Below are 15,574 nucleotides of genomic sequence, written 5' to 3'. Positions count from 1 at the left end.
AAGGTGCCACGAGGGCGACCTTCAAGACCATCGCAAGTTTGCATAACACTTAAGGTTCACACTCATTCTGAGAATTATTATTATTATTATTATTATTATTAACTAGCCAAGCCACAACCCTAGTTGGAAAAGCAAGATGCTATAAGCCCAAGGGCTCCAACAGGGAAAAAACGGCCCAGTGAGGAAAGGAAATAAAGAAATAAATAAATGATGAGAATAAATTAACAATATATCATTCTAAAAACAGTAACAGCGTCAAATCAGATATGTCCTATATAAACTACTAACAACGTCAAAAACAATATGTCATATATAAACTATAAAAAGACACATGTCAGCCTGGTCAACATAAAAACATTTGCTCCAACTTTAAACTTTTGAAGTTCTACTGATTCAACTACCCGATTAGGAAGATCATTCCACAACTTGGTAACAGCTGGAATAAAACTTCTAGAATACTGTGTAGTATTGAGCCTCATGATGGAGAAGGCCTGGCTATTAGAATTAACTGCCTGCCTAGTATAACGAACAGGATAGAATTGTCCAGGGAGATCTGAATGTAAAGGATGGTCAGTGTTATGAAAAATCTTATGCAACATGCATGATGAACTAATTGAACGACGGTGCCAAAGATTAATATCTAGATCAGGAATAAGAAATTTAATAGACCGTAAGTTTCTGTCCAACAAATTAAGATGAGAATAGAGGAAAAGAATCAAAGCACTGAAGGAAGGTCAGGAACAGAAAACCATTCATCGTTACAACCAAGATTGATTGATTGATTTAAAGTTTTCAGGCATCCTGACATCTAAGGTCATTGACGCCGGTTACAACCAAGAGCTGAATGAGAACACACATGCTAGCATCATCTCACCAGTGTAGGTTGGTCCATAAAACAACCATACAATGTTGCTAAACCAAGAATAATAATTTGATATGGTTGTAATAATACTGTAGGTGCATCAGAGCTTACGCTATACAGTAAATGATGAGGGTTCGTAATTGCATAGGAACAAATCTATGGGGGTTTGTAACTGCATAGAAACCAATAATTTACCTAAATGTTACAATCTAATCAAAATTTTTACAGTTCCATAAACAAGTACCCATTATTATATAAGAAATAAAAATTTTGTTTGATATCTGATAAAAACTTTCAACCAACCTTGATATCTTAATGGAGGTATAATCAAATTCAACCTGTACTTGAAATTCATGGGTTTCAGTAAACATATTTGTTGAGTGATGCACGGTTATCTTACGCAACCCTAAAATACCAAGATGGGATGCGACAGTGATTCTTCAGTATACCTCTTGCTGATTAAATTCCTCCTGTACCTGAAATTCACGAGTTTCAATAAATATTTGTTGACTGACTTATGGTTAGCTTACACAACCGTAAAATATCAAGATGAAGTGCGACAGTAATTCCTCAGTCTCTCTTGCCAATTAAAACTGATATGGAGAAATCTATGTAAAATTCATGGACTGATACATTTTAAAGTGAATTATATTATTCTCATGACTATTAACTTTTAAATCACAAATTACACAAGAGATCATAAATTTTCTTTCAACTTACTAATAAAAAAGGTGATACATTCTAAAGTCAAAAATAATATACTCAGAAATATTAAAAAAAAAAAAAGTAGGAAAGTGATAAAACTTAAAGGAATGTTAAGTTAACCATCTAAAAAAAAGGAATCCAATTTGTATCTAGAAGGCAATTATATTGGAGGGCTTACAGCATTTACTAAAATGTAACCTTACCTATTTGTGATATGGGTCTGACCATGGCATTAAATTTTCACAGGAAAACTTCAAGACTTGCATGAATTCAGCAGGAACCATGATGCGTTAGTGAAGTGGTTGACTTTGGAGAAACCCAATCCTTCAATATTCATAATCCTTTCAGGAACATTCTGGGATGATATGATAACATCTGATGTAGTTCACTACTGCCTGACTATGTAGCTCATGAGGATGCCAGCCACCTTGTTTCTTTCCCCTTCATATCTATTAAAAAAAAAAAAAAAAAAAAAAATTCATATTCACAAAGAAAAAGGATATAGAGTTTACATTGATCACAAAAACATTAACATTTAGAGCTTCAATGCAATTTTCAAACAAAGGACATTGGCTAAATAATTAACACCATACTTCTGAATACAGTATTGTTGCTATATGGGACAGAATTTGAACCTTAAAAAATCATCCTGAAACCAAAGCTCATCTTAAATTCAAATAGAAATTGTTCCATTTCCTAAAGTAAAACCTTTTCATAAGACAGTACAGTGGAACCTCTACATCCGATCGTATCTACATCCGAATTTTCCAACATCCGAAGTAAAATTCGAGCAAATTTTTGACTCTACACCCGAATTTTATTTCGACACACGAAGTAGCAATTTTCGTCGTACCGGTTGTATCCGAATTTTTCGACACGCGAAGTACAATTCGAACACGATCCGACTCTACACCCGAATGTTTTTTTCGACACCCGAAGTAAACAATACTCGTACGCGTAGTCGGTGCTCATAGCGCCTGAAGTGTTTTTTACTTCCGCCGATAGAAGGCAGCACATCGACCTCGGAGGGACGCTCAATTAGCGCGGCTTGGGTCAGTCCTCTGTTCTCGTCGGCTTCGTGCGGTTGTGCTCTTTGCGTTGTGATATTAACTGAATTAATCGTGATTTTTTACGTGCATCCATTAACGATAATTTACGTAAATCATGGGTCCAAAAAGGCTTAGTTTTGCCAGTGGTAGTGGTAGTGGTGAGAAAAGGAAGAAGGAAATGCTTTCTATAGAAATTAAGCAGGAAATTATTGAAAAACATGAGCGTGGCATCCGCGTGAGTGAACTTGCTAAACAGTATGGCCGTAATATGTCGACGATCTCGACAATCCTTAAACAGAAGGAAGCTATTAAAGCAGTGAAACCTTCTAAGGGGATCACTATAATTTCCAAACGCCGTACCCCTATCATAGAAGAGATGGAACGACTTCTACTAGTGTGGATTAAGGATAGAGAGATCGTTGGCGACACCATCACCGAAACAGTCATCTGCGAGAAGGCGCACGCCATCTTTACGGACTTGAAGGAGGAGAGCTCTGTGGGTGATGCTGGGGAGAGTTCAACCGAGCCTTCCTTAGATGATTTCAAGGCATCTCGTGGCTGGTTCGAGAAATTTAAGAAACGGTCCGGGATTCATTCAGTTGTTCGCCACGGAGAGGCTGCTAGTGCGGACACAAAGGCTGCAACTGACTTTGTTAAGAAATTCGAAAATATCGTAAAGGAAGAAGGCTACGTAGAGCAGCAGGTGTTCAATTGTGATGAAACCGGGCTGTTTTGGAAGAAGATGCCGAGTCGAACCTACATCACTGCTGAAGAGAAGAAATTGCCTGGGCATAAGCCAATGAAGGATCGGTTGACTCTTGCTCTATGTGCCAACGCTAGCGGGGACTTTAAAGTTAAGCCCTTGCTTGTTTACCATTCAGAGAACCCTAGGGCCTTTAAAGCACACAACGTCGATAAGGATCAGCTTCATGTTTTCTGGCGATCCAACTCGAAGGCCTGGGTCACTAGGCAATTCTTTGTGCAATGGGTAAACCAAGTTTTCGGTCCTTCTGTGAAGAAGTATCTTCATGAGCAGAAATTGCCTTTAAAGTGCCTGCTATGCCTTGACAATGCACCCGCTCACCCCCCCCGGACTTGAAGATGATATCTTCGATGAATTCAAGTTCATAAAGGTGCTGTATCTTCCACCAAATACCACCTCTATCCTCCAGCCCATGGACCAGCAAGTCATCTCTAATTTTAAGAAGCTGTACACCAAGCACTTATTCAAGCAGTGCTTTAATGTCACGCAAAGCACCAACTTAACTTTGCGTGAATTTTGGAGGGGCCACTTCAATATCGTGCACTGCTTAAAGATCATTGATCAGGCTTGGGTGGGATTAACTCGACGGACCCTCAATTCTGCATGGAAGAAGCTGTGGCCTGATGCAGTTTCTCCCCGAGATTTCGAGGGTTTTAACCCCGAACCTGATCCCGTGGTCGGTGCAGCGGAAGCCGTAGAGGAAATCGTCTCCCTTGGCAAGTCCATGGGTCTGGAGGTCGACGCAGATGACGTTACGGAACTCGTCGCCGAACATCACGACGAACTGACGACGGATGAGCTCAAGGAACTCCATGCTATGTCGGAGCACATGAGTGATGACGAGGAAGAGAGCGAGGAGGTAGAACATGTGTTAGGTTCAGCGCAAATAAAAGAGGTGTTAGGAAAATATCAAGACGTGGTCGACTTCATCGACAAATACCATCCAAAGAAATTGCAGGTTTGTCGTGTAGTTTCTCAATTCGATGATGTTTGCCTAACGCACTTTCGAAACATTCTGAAAAGCCGTACGAAGCAATTATCTATCGATGCTTTCTTTAAAAAAACTGCGAAGCGAACTCGCGATGAAGAGGATGTAAGTGAACCGAAGAAAACGGCAAAGAGTGAAGAGGAAGAAAGTGAAACACAGAAAACGGAAAAGAGTGAAGCAAAAGAAATTCAGTCAATTTTAAATGTAAGTGATAGTGATTAAAATTACGTAATCATCAAAAAGAAAAAAAGAAAATGTAAAAAAAAATATAAAATATAAAAATAAAAAAAAAATAAGCTAAGTTATGTTAAAGTTCACTTAGTGTAAGTTAGAATAAGTTACGGTAGTGTTACGTTTATCGTAGTTAACCTCTCTACCTCCTCGCCGTCCGTCCGTCTCCTCTCTCCTCTCTGCGTAGCGAAGACGAACAACACCTGCGCTGGAGTTTCTAAGGTAAAGTGACGCTAAAAACCCGTTTCTTATTTATCATTTTTTGCTAATTCTTCTTATTTACATGTCTATTCTTCTTATTTACATGTCTATTATCTAATTTAGTGTTCATTATTCTCATGGGAAAATTATGTGTAGTAGTTTATTAAGAAGTTATCATAGGTTTTTGGGCTCAACCACGGATTAATCCTATTTCAATGTATTCTTATGGGAAAATTCGTTTCGACATCCGATCAATTTCTACATCCGAAGTTGGTTCTGGAACGGATTAAATTCGTATGTAGAGGTTCCACTGTACGTATTATCCAGCATCCTTTCTTAAAAATGGAATTTTAATAAAATATTTCTATAGTCACCTGATGTCCATATTGCGTTCCTCGAAGCGCTGTTATTATCGATGTTTACCCACATAAAACTAAACATTTTAAAATTTTCTTTCATTCTAATAAACAAAGGCCTCTAGTAAAGAAATGAGACAATCTAGTGGTTAATAGCAATAACAATGGCTTGGGCATGTCTGTCAGACTGTCTTTTGTCTTTTAGACTTTAAATTGCAACTACTCCCTATCCTCTTGATGCCACTAGTCAATGATAGTGGTGGACATGCAAGTGAACAACAGGAAAATATGAACATTTTATTATTAAAATTCCCTTTATTTCTATGAACCTCCTAAGATGCTCATGCTGCCGGGTATATTATACACTCTGCTAGTTAGTGGAGGAAGGTAACAAGGGTAGACCAGGACCCAGCTTAAACTTTACAATAATGGCAGGACTTCCGGGGGGATGGTGATGGGGGGCCAGTATGTGTAAAGTGCTCCACGTGTAAATAGTTAGGAAAATACAAATTATTCCAAATTTGTCATTTGTTCCTGCACTACATACTGTACAAACCTTATGCTCTCTGCGTAGACGACTCACTTATGGTGGGTGGAAGTCCTAATACCAACTGACTGGAGACTGTTCCAGGATGTTTACTCAATGCTGCGCACGAGCTGTTTAGCGGGCACCCTGCACACCTCGTGATCCTTTTATGATGACAGCCTGGGAAATTGGTGCTAGGTGTAGAATTAGCACTGTGACTTCCCCTGGTAAGCATAATTTTAAAGCCAAACTCCTCACTTAACCTGGACATTACCCAACTCCATGTTGCTTGGAAGACAGGGACAAATACACTACACTGTATACAGTAGTATACACATATCAGGTTATACAAAGGGCATGGTACCCACCTGCAATCAGAGGTGGTCAGCTTACAGTTCCTCAGATCCTGAACCCCAAAAGAGGGGAGAATGAAGTAGGAAGTGGCCAGTCACACACATTAATCACACACTTACTTGCGGGTAACATCTGCCCTAACCTAACTGCTACTTGTCCTACAAGGTAGCCAAGGTATCATTGATGACGTTTTGTGCAGCCACCACACGACCTAAGGTAACGTGTCTAGGTTCCTGTGGGTTATGTCTTGCAGGTAGTGGGCAGCACTTGTCCATTCCCCAAAATAAGAACTGGATTATTGCCAGTTTTCTGAGACGATCATCAGAAGCAGCAGCGGCAGAGAGAGGAGCTGGCACAGATGTTTTTTGCCCATTTCCACATGTCCGCTTGTAATACCTGGGTCACAGAATTTATTTTTGGACGGCAGGGACATACTGGCCTCCTGATGTTGTGAGTACAGGGACGACGTACAGAAAATGACAAGCCTGGTTGTATTACTCTCTATTACCTGTCTAATCTAGAAAGATATTGGTCATTATGAATAAAACTTCCAGCAAGTGCTTTTGCTAGTACCAAATGCTTAAGCACAAGCAAATGCTCAATAGTTATCACCAGTTACTTCATTTCATATGAATAAAACATAGCAATTGCTTGTGCTTCACAGCAATTGCTTGGAAAAGTTTAAGGCAGCCCACTGGGTGCTTGTAACGCCTGTGAACAGGGCCTGATGGTAGAGTTTCTCAAGAAAATTGGTGAAAAGGCCCATATATGCATAATATTACCTAATCTGAGACAAAGTTGCTGTAATCGTCCGAGTTTCAGTTGTTGAAAAAGCACCAACCCCTGCTATTCAACAGTGGTCAAATAAAATGTTTTCTCTGTTTCTGGTTAATTTGGAGAAGGGGTTTTCTTTTTCACAGATTATTATAATAATTTCATTAGTGTTATTATTAAAATTATCTAATCTGCAAGCCTAATTGGAAAACCAAGATGTAAAAAGCCCCATTAGGGCTCCAACAGGAATAAATAGCCCAATGAGGAAAGAAAATGTGGAGTAATGAATAAAGAAAATAAAATATCCTAAAATAGATTTATCATGTAAAAATTATTAAGAGGGACTCATGTCACCCTGTACAACATAAAAAAATTAGTTTGAACCTTCAAGTTCCACTGATTCAACTACCTGATTAGGAAGATCATTCCACAATCTGGTCATAGCAGGAATCAAACTTCTAAAATACAGTGTAGTATTGACCCCTATGTTGGGGACGGCAAGACTGTTAGAAATAATTGCACCAGTGCAGGATGTAATAGTCTGGGAAGATCCGAATGCAGAGGAGGGTCAGAATCAATGGAAAAATATTATGCTACATGCATAAAGAATAACTGAACGATAGGGCAAGAGATTAATATCCAGATCAAGAAAAAGAAATTTAATAGGCCGTAAATTTTTATCCAACAAATTAGGATAAATAGTCAGCAGCTAGAGATCCAGACAGAACACTCGAAAGAAAGTAGAATGAGAGATTCAAAATATTCCTTCACAATAGGTTGATCACCTAAAATATTGAGACCTCAATAAGCCAATTTCTTGTGCAATTAGCCTAAAGGGAAAAACTCACCAACTATTTCTCAAAACTACATTTGCATTACAAGCTTTGTTCTTTAATACTAGGTCTGACAAACATTTGTTTAGCATAAACTGTCCGACTCAGAACTTTCTTATCTAGGAACATCGGCGGCTACAGCACCAAATTGGAAATTATGCTCGCCACTTATCACATGCAAAGGAAAAAAGAAAAGCAAACAAATGAAAATGCGCCTATGATTTTACTAAGAATAGAATTACAGCTGGACCCGTTGGAAATGGATACACCGTAGCACATACACCGCACGTGGCTAGTCCCTAAGCAAAAGCTACAACTCCATCAAGCAAAAGGTAGCAAATGGTGATAACTGTTACTTATATGATGTTTAGCGATTGCTTTTTGCCTAAGCATTTGCTAACTTTTGCTACTTTTCATTCACCATCTTTTGCTATAAGCAAATGCTTGGTTTTTATTCATCAGGATAATAGATTCCTTTATCATCTTCCTCTTGGCTCTCCCTGTGCTCACAAAGAGCCTGCTAATCTGAGAGCAGGCTCTGGAGGTTCTTTTTAGGCCTTAACTCAGTGCCCTGTGCACAGGGCAGAGTAATAGCTAGTCAGAGTCATCTGTTACAGAACATAAGCAGAAGCTGACACTATCCCATTAAGACTAGAGGCTTGCAAAATACATCCTTGCAAGGGTATGTCTCACTAGCCCATTGTGTGAGTGCTCCAAAGAGCTCTCCATTCTGTAGGGAAAACCAGCCCGTGAAAGAAACCCTGAAGGATTACATTTCATGAAAATGACAAACTTATAACAGAGTTTGTATTTTTCCTAACATACAAACCCGAATTCTTTACTATAGGAGATATTCTAGCGCAAGCTGGAAAATACGGCAGAAAAACCTTAACAAGGTCGTTAACGACCGGACAGGTAATTACCCACCTGTCAGTGGTGGGGGACCGCCGGTCGGTAGCTGCTGTTTACCTTTAATCGGATTCTAGTTAAGACTATCGTAGGGGGCGGTGACGGAGGGAAGATTTGTGTAAAGAATTCGGGTTTGTATGTTAGGAAAAATACAAACTCTGTTATAAGTTTGTCATTTGTTCCTACACTAAATACAAACCCTCATTCTTTACTATAGGAGACTTAGTCTTGAGGCCAGGGTGGCCAAGGAGTTCCCTATCTTTAGGAAAGATAGACCTCAGACTAGACTCTTTTGAAGCAACAATCTTCCGTTATGTTCTTTCTTTGTAGATCCCCAGAATCTCAGTATGACTGAAGGTTAGCAACTTCATGGAAACCAAAGTTTCAGGATGAAGTGGGTCAGGAACATTCGACTCGGACCCCTTCAAACTTAGGATTCCCCCGACCTTGCCAAGGGGAAACCTCGTGACCACGAGTATAACTTATACTCTGTGAGAGGAATCAGATGAGTATTGTACCTTATTTCCATTGGCGAGTCCAGCTGAAACTGGATACAGGCTAGGATCCCCAGATGTGGGGGAGAAGGAGACGAAGAAGATCGACGGATGTCCTTCTTGACACCTAGTGTAACCCAGAATCCTCAACCAATGGTTACTGTCCCCTGAAAGGGCGTAAGGTAGTAACAGCATCTGTTGACCTGTCACAATAGGCCCTATAAAAAGGGTGTCTAGAGACCTATGTGTCACGTCGCTCAAATAGTGAGCAGTGAATGTAGATTGGCGTTTCCAGACCCCAACACTTAAGACTTGGGAGATTGAAAAAAAACTCTTAAACGCCAGAGAGGCAGCCACTCCCCTAACTTGATGGGCTCTGGGTTGTGCTGCCTATGGGTCTCCGTGAAAAGACCTCGCAATAACTTTCTTGAGTCAGAAAGAAATGGTGTTGCGAGAGATTCTCTTCTTTACCCTGTTGGAACAAGGAAGAGATGACAGACATATGGTCTGAAAAGTCTGGTGCGCCTCAGATGTTTCTTTGACGCCCTGACTGGGCACAGTAACGACTGGACTGCATACTGAGTTACCTATTGAGAGTGGATATTCTCGAAATCTCCCATCGGTAGATGAAGGATTGTTAGTCTAGCCACCAAGCCCGGTACAAAGTTGCGAGACACCCCTCCCCATCTCTTAGAATGGATGGCGTAAGAGACCATGTAGCTCACTGACCCTTTTAGCGGAGGACAGAGGTACGAGGAAGACGGTCTTAAGGTTCAGAGGGGGTCTGAGGCCCTTAAGGGCACATAGGGCAGACCCTTCAGCGAACGTAAGACACGTCTCAAGGAGATGGTCTAATCTCAAGGGGGGGGGAAGATCACTCCAACACCGAAACAACCAAGGTGAAGTCTTCTGAGGCGGAGAGGTCAACCCCTTCTCCATCTATAGATGAGGCTCAAGGCTGCGCAATAGCCCTTAATCGCCGAGACTGAGAGAAGCTTTCCTCACTGAGGAACGAAAGGAAGTCTGGGAACTACTGATCCTTCCTTTTGAGGATCCAAATGCTTCACAATGTCGCTGTTGTAGCGGTTAAGAAGTCCATGTCTTAGCCCCAGCAGTTAGGACTTCTTGTAGGGACTGCCTAGAATTTGGTTTGACAAGTCCTCATGGCTCGCAAGGTAGCCAACTGTATCAGACCACGTGCAAGCCAGAAGGGACATTGAAGTCGCTTCCCTTGCCGAGGCTTCTGTGACTGAGAAGAGCCTGGAAGAGTTGAGTGTCTCTTCGAGGATTAGCCTGGTGTGAGCCTCGCCGTGAAGGGATCTAAGATCAGAGGAGAAGGTTGACGTCTCTGAACTCGGAGAACAGACCAGGTTTAAAGGTCGCTCAAGAAAGGCGAATGTCGCTTAATACAAGGCTCTCGCTCCGCCCCTGGAGGAGAACCAAAAGGCGTTAGAGGGAGGAGCGTAGATCAGTAAACTCCTACAAGTTTCTCTCGTGAAGGTAGGGAGGTTCTCCCTAAGGAGATCGCCTAAAACAAGCTTTCTCCCTGCCCTATGGGGAAAAGCGCAGGCGTATTAACTTTTCTCTCTCAACGAGGGAAAAGTTTTCCCGAAAGCAGGATTGCCAAAGGCAAGATTTCTCCCCTCCCTATGGGGAAATGCGTAGGTTTAATAATTTCTCTCTCGCGAACGAGGGGAAGTCCTCCCGAAGGAGGACATCGCCTAAGGCAAACTTCTCCGAGATCTATGGGAAAAAAGCATAGGCGTAATAATCTCTCTCTCGCAGACGAGAGAGAAGTGCTCCCGAAGGAGGACGTCGTTAAGACAAGTTTTCTCCTAGTTCGTGGGGAAAAAAGCATAGGCTTAAAAATCTCTCGCGAACGAGAGAGAAGTTCTCCCGAAGGAGAACATTGCCTAAAACAAGCTTTCCCCAAGTTCTATGGGAAAAAGCAAAGGCGTAATAATCTCTCTCTCGCGAGCGAGAGAGAAATTCTCCCGAAGGAGAACATTACCTGAGACAAGCTTTCCCCCAGTTCTATGGGAAAAAAGCGAAGGCGTAATAATCTATTTCTCGCGAACGAGAGAGAAGTTCTCCCGAAGGAGAACATTGCCTAAGACAAGCTTTCCCCCAGTTCTATGGGAAAAAAGCGAAGGCGTAACAATCTCTCTCTCGCGAACGAGAGAAAAGATCTTCTGAAGGAGGGCATCGCCTAAGGCAAGTTTTCTCCCAGTTTTACGGAAAAAACGTAGGTGAAAAAATCTCCTCTCGTGAACGAGAGAGAAGTCCTCCCGAAGAAGGACATCGCCTGAGCCCAGCATACTGCAAGGGAGAAGTTCCCCCCGAAGGAGGCATAAGCCGTAGACTTATTTTCCCCAGCTCCAGGGGAGAAAGCACAGTCTTCGGGGACGAAATAGCAGAGGTAAAACTCATTGGGCTGTTTGCAACTCCTTACGAAGGAGGGAAGGTTGCTGACTGTCTGAAGTCGGGAAACTTTCACTCGGAAGGGGAATGGATCTTTCACGCAGTCCAATTCCGAGGAAGGTTATCCCTCCCTCGTAAGGGAAGCATCTCTAATCCCTGGTTGCGAACCTCCTGTCAGCAATCTGAGCTTCCCAATAAGTTGATCAAGTTGCAGGTTGACAACGAGTGTTATCTTGTAACCTGGGCAGCTCATGAGCTGCCACATGACTTTTCCCTTCTGCTCTGAACCGAAGAGAAGAAGGGGGCGAACCCCTGCATCTTCTTTCGAGGTTTCCGAGAGACTCGAAATCCTTAACTCAATAGGGAGCAAAGGAATTAGGGAGGTTGTCCTGTCTGAAACACGGGAGCGAGGGATTGACCCCGCGAGTGTATGATCGGAGATTTGCGTGTGTAGCGCTAATTGTGTGCGAACACCTGCGTGACTGGGGTCTGAAGACTCTGCCATAAGAGTAAAACTCTTGATAGTTATGGGCGTAGTGTTGGATGGGCGTACGAGAACACTCCTCGTAACAAGAGTCCAAAGACTCTCTGACATAAGAGTACTGTAACGCTCTTGATGACTTGTGTCACGAGAACCCGAAGGTTCAGCGTGATCGTGCGTGCCCCTAGAGGTCGTGTCGCGAGAACCCGAAAATTCAGTGCACGAACGTACCCCCAGAGTTTGTGTTGCGAGAACCCGAAGGGCTAGAACAACGGGAAAACGGAAGTCTCCCTTGTCACGAGACACCGAAGTGTCAGGGAGACTAAATGCACGAAAACCCAAGGTTTCAGCAACTAGCTGTGAGCAAACCAAGGGACAGCGCACCGGGAAACCGAGGTTTCCTTGTCACAAGACCCCAAAAGGTCAGAGATCGCTAATTCAAAGGTGAGAGCGATCTCTCTGAAGATAGAGAAAAAAAGCAAGAAGCGCTCTATCTGACTTTTTCTAGAGCGGACGGAGACCCTCAAACTAATATGCGAAGAAGGGGGTTCGAGGTTAGGACGTGCTTCGCCCTTGGCCTCTCTCCTGTTTTCTTAAGACGATCCCTTGCACGACGACGACAGCGAGGCAGAACGATGACGAGAGGGACCGTTCTTCTCAGATTGTGGCACGAGTGTATATAATCTCGAGGCAGGAAGTCTCGGTGAGAGATAGAAGGCGAGAAAGAGGGAGGCAGAGAATCAGATGGGGAGATAAGGTGAAGAATGATATGGAGAGAGGAGGTTTGGTGAAAGAGGATGCCTTTGATAGAAGGCATTGGAGAAGGCGCACCTGGCAACTGACCTCTTAATGTAGGGATAATGGCGGGGAAAATGATGATCATCGTCATCTCCTACACCTATTGATGCAAAGAGCCTCCGTTAGATTTTGTCAGTCGTCTATCTTGACACTTAAATTTTATACTTTCCCATTCATCTTCATACTCCATAGTCCTCAGCCATGTAGGCCTGGGTCTTCCAACTTTTCTAGTGCCTTGTGGAGCACAGTTAAACATTTGGTGAACTAATTTCTCTTGGGGAGTGCCGAGAGCAATCCCCAACCATCTTCATCTACCCCTCACCATAATCTCATCCCCAAATGGCACTTGAGTAATCTCTCTTAGTTTCATTTCTAATTCTGTCCTGCCATTTAACTCCCAATATTCTTCTGAGTTTAGCAATACTCAAGTTATCAGGCACAGACCCCAATCAGTTTAGCAATACATAAGTTACAATGCACCAACCCAAATCAGTTAAAGAAAATACCAAAACACCAGTCGTCCATTTCCTATAGCCTATTCCTGTTTTGTATCGAAAAAAATAAATATTACATTATACACTACTGTAATAACAATTCGCATTAAACACAAAAACCACTTGAGAAACCCCACAGTTTTCCTTGTAACAAAAAACATAACTGGAAAAAACTTGGAAATGTCCTAATACAAGCACAACTACCTAGCCTAGGATGGGTCTTTGCCATTTACAGAAGGTGTGCGATGTCAACCACTCCACTTTACATGACCTAAGATAATATATCACTTAGCAGAAATAAAAAAAAATTGCATCCACTAAACAGTGTTATAGTAGTCTATTAGATACATCCCTGCCTGGCATTCTGCTGGACGGGAGTTCAAGAACCACTCAAGCTTGATAGTTCAAATAGGAGGGTTTGGGGGAGCCTATAGGTTTACCTGCCGAGTCAACAGCAGACATTGCCTGGGCCTCCCTGTTCCTAGCTTGGTGGAGAGGGGCTAAGCCACTGATCACTTGTACCATATATAATTATGGCCAGTCTCCAGGCCTCATTCATAAGTGACCTTTAAACCTTAATCACAAATCTAGTAAATTTATCGTAGGCCTACTCTGGTGACTAAATACAAGACCATTATATACTAATGGAGTGCTATAAATTACCAAACTAGATTAAATTTTCATTATTTGAACTTCCAATGAGAATTCCTCTCAACATGGCAGCGGCACATTAACAGAAGTGAATGTCATAAAAATGACAACTGGAATTCAAGAAAAGGACGAGTACCGGTTAATTTGGTATTTTTCTCCGTGCGACTAATAGGGGCTTAGGCATAAAAACTTATGAATTGATGGATTAAAATGTGAACACCATTCCATTGCAAAACTCCTTTTTACTTTTAGGAGAATGACTGTGCATACTTTTTTCTTTTAACTTTGACTTTTGGCAAGGACAGTTTATAAAGCAGGATATAAACTTGGTAATTGTGATACTTTAATAGTGACCCATGCAGATGGCATGAACAGCACATCCATGTTGGCCTACCAATTGCCAGAACAATGGAACAATGATATAATTTCTACTGCAATTGCAAACTAAGCAGGCCAAGGCAGAGTAAAGACCATTTGAGGGAAGAGATATAAATTACGGGTAATTCCGATACTTCAATTGCACACAACTTATAAAACTATAAATTTCCAGTACAAACAGCTTACAAAACTATGAACTTCCAGTAGAAATAGATATCAAAACCATCTGATGTAAATAAAAATAGGTTCGAAAATTCATATTGAACGAATGTTACATTGAGCAGTCATATTCCACATATTCTAATGTTATATCCAACTTATAGGTAGCAACATCAGTAGCGTGGGCTTTAACCTAAGGTAACCTCTGAGGTTTCTGATGCCGAACCTTTTTTTCAGTAACTTGTCCCCAGCTACTGCTGTCCCCAGAAATGTTCGTGGTTTTCACACCTCTGATCCAAAAATGTCTCAAGATTAGGTCTAGGAAATCTGCTCACTTTACTATAACCCCCATCACTAGCATCCAAGTTTGACGACATAGGTTAGACCTAGACCTGTACAATAATAATTCAATCAGACAACATAGTCTAACTAGTTTCAACTTGTAACACTTGAGCCTAAACCAATGATATTCTATTTCCTACGGTAATATAGACGGCAAATATTTACACTTATGCACGCTTGTATTTACCAAAACCTTATTTTCACCATCAAAGACCAACCTGGCATATCTAGTCCTTACTTACTTGTGGAATGGGGGTCGTGCTACCTTCACCTAACCTGAACTAGGAAAGATCTCTTATCTTATATCAATACCTTTTTATATGGTAGGCCTAATGGGGTTAAGTAATACCATACTACGCATTCAAGAGGTAAATACAGTACTCAATTACCTTGCTACAGTAGTCGGTAATTTTGTAGTGAATTACATGGCAATGTAACCTAGGAAAAAAACTACTGTTTCTTATAGAAAAAATTACGATCTCTTAAAAAATGACACTCGTTTCCGTCGCAAATGAATAGTTTCAGAAATATATATGCATCTATATCCTACGATAATGGGGGACCCCCAGTGGGAATTCGGGGTTTTGGGTGGGGAAAACATACTGGGGAAACGAAATATAATTGTTTTCCTATAGTAAATAACGTGAATTAAGCGAATTTGATGTTCATTTCAATCGGAAACAAACAGATCAACCAATTCGGATAACTTTGAGATGCACGGTGTCACTTCTCTTACGAACGAACGATAACATTAGCAACGTTACCAATAATACACATAGTGTTACCAACGTTGAGGAATGGTACT

At 41.5% G+C, this 15,574-nt stretch overlaps 1 long non-coding RNA gene across 1 annotated transcript in view; it reads right to left on the bottom strand.

Annotated features, from left to right (window-relative positions):
- Positions 1-15,574, bottom strand: part of LOC137621099 (uncharacterized) — a 46,498-nt gene that overhangs the window by 29,526 nt on the left and 1,398 nt on the right. Inside the window, exons 2-3 of the long non-coding RNA XR_011040117.1 lie at positions 1,771-2,016; positions 1,166-1,338 (exon numbers count right to left, since the gene is read on the bottom strand). This is a non-coding gene — a long non-coding RNA (uncharacterized lncRNA). The remainder of the gene's footprint in view (positions 1-1,165; positions 1,339-1,770; positions 2,017-15,574) is intronic.

This window comes from Palaemon carinicauda, chromosome 27 (genome assembly GCF_036898095.1).
Source record: "Palaemon carinicauda isolate YSFRI2023 chromosome 27, ASM3689809v2, whole genome shotgun sequence".
NCBI classification, from domain to species: Eukaryota; Metazoa; Arthropoda; class Malacostraca; order Decapoda; family Palaemonidae; genus Palaemon; species Palaemon carinicauda.
The sequence above is the reverse complement of the archived record's forward strand: the minus strand, read 5'-3'. Positions and strand labels throughout refer to the sequence as shown.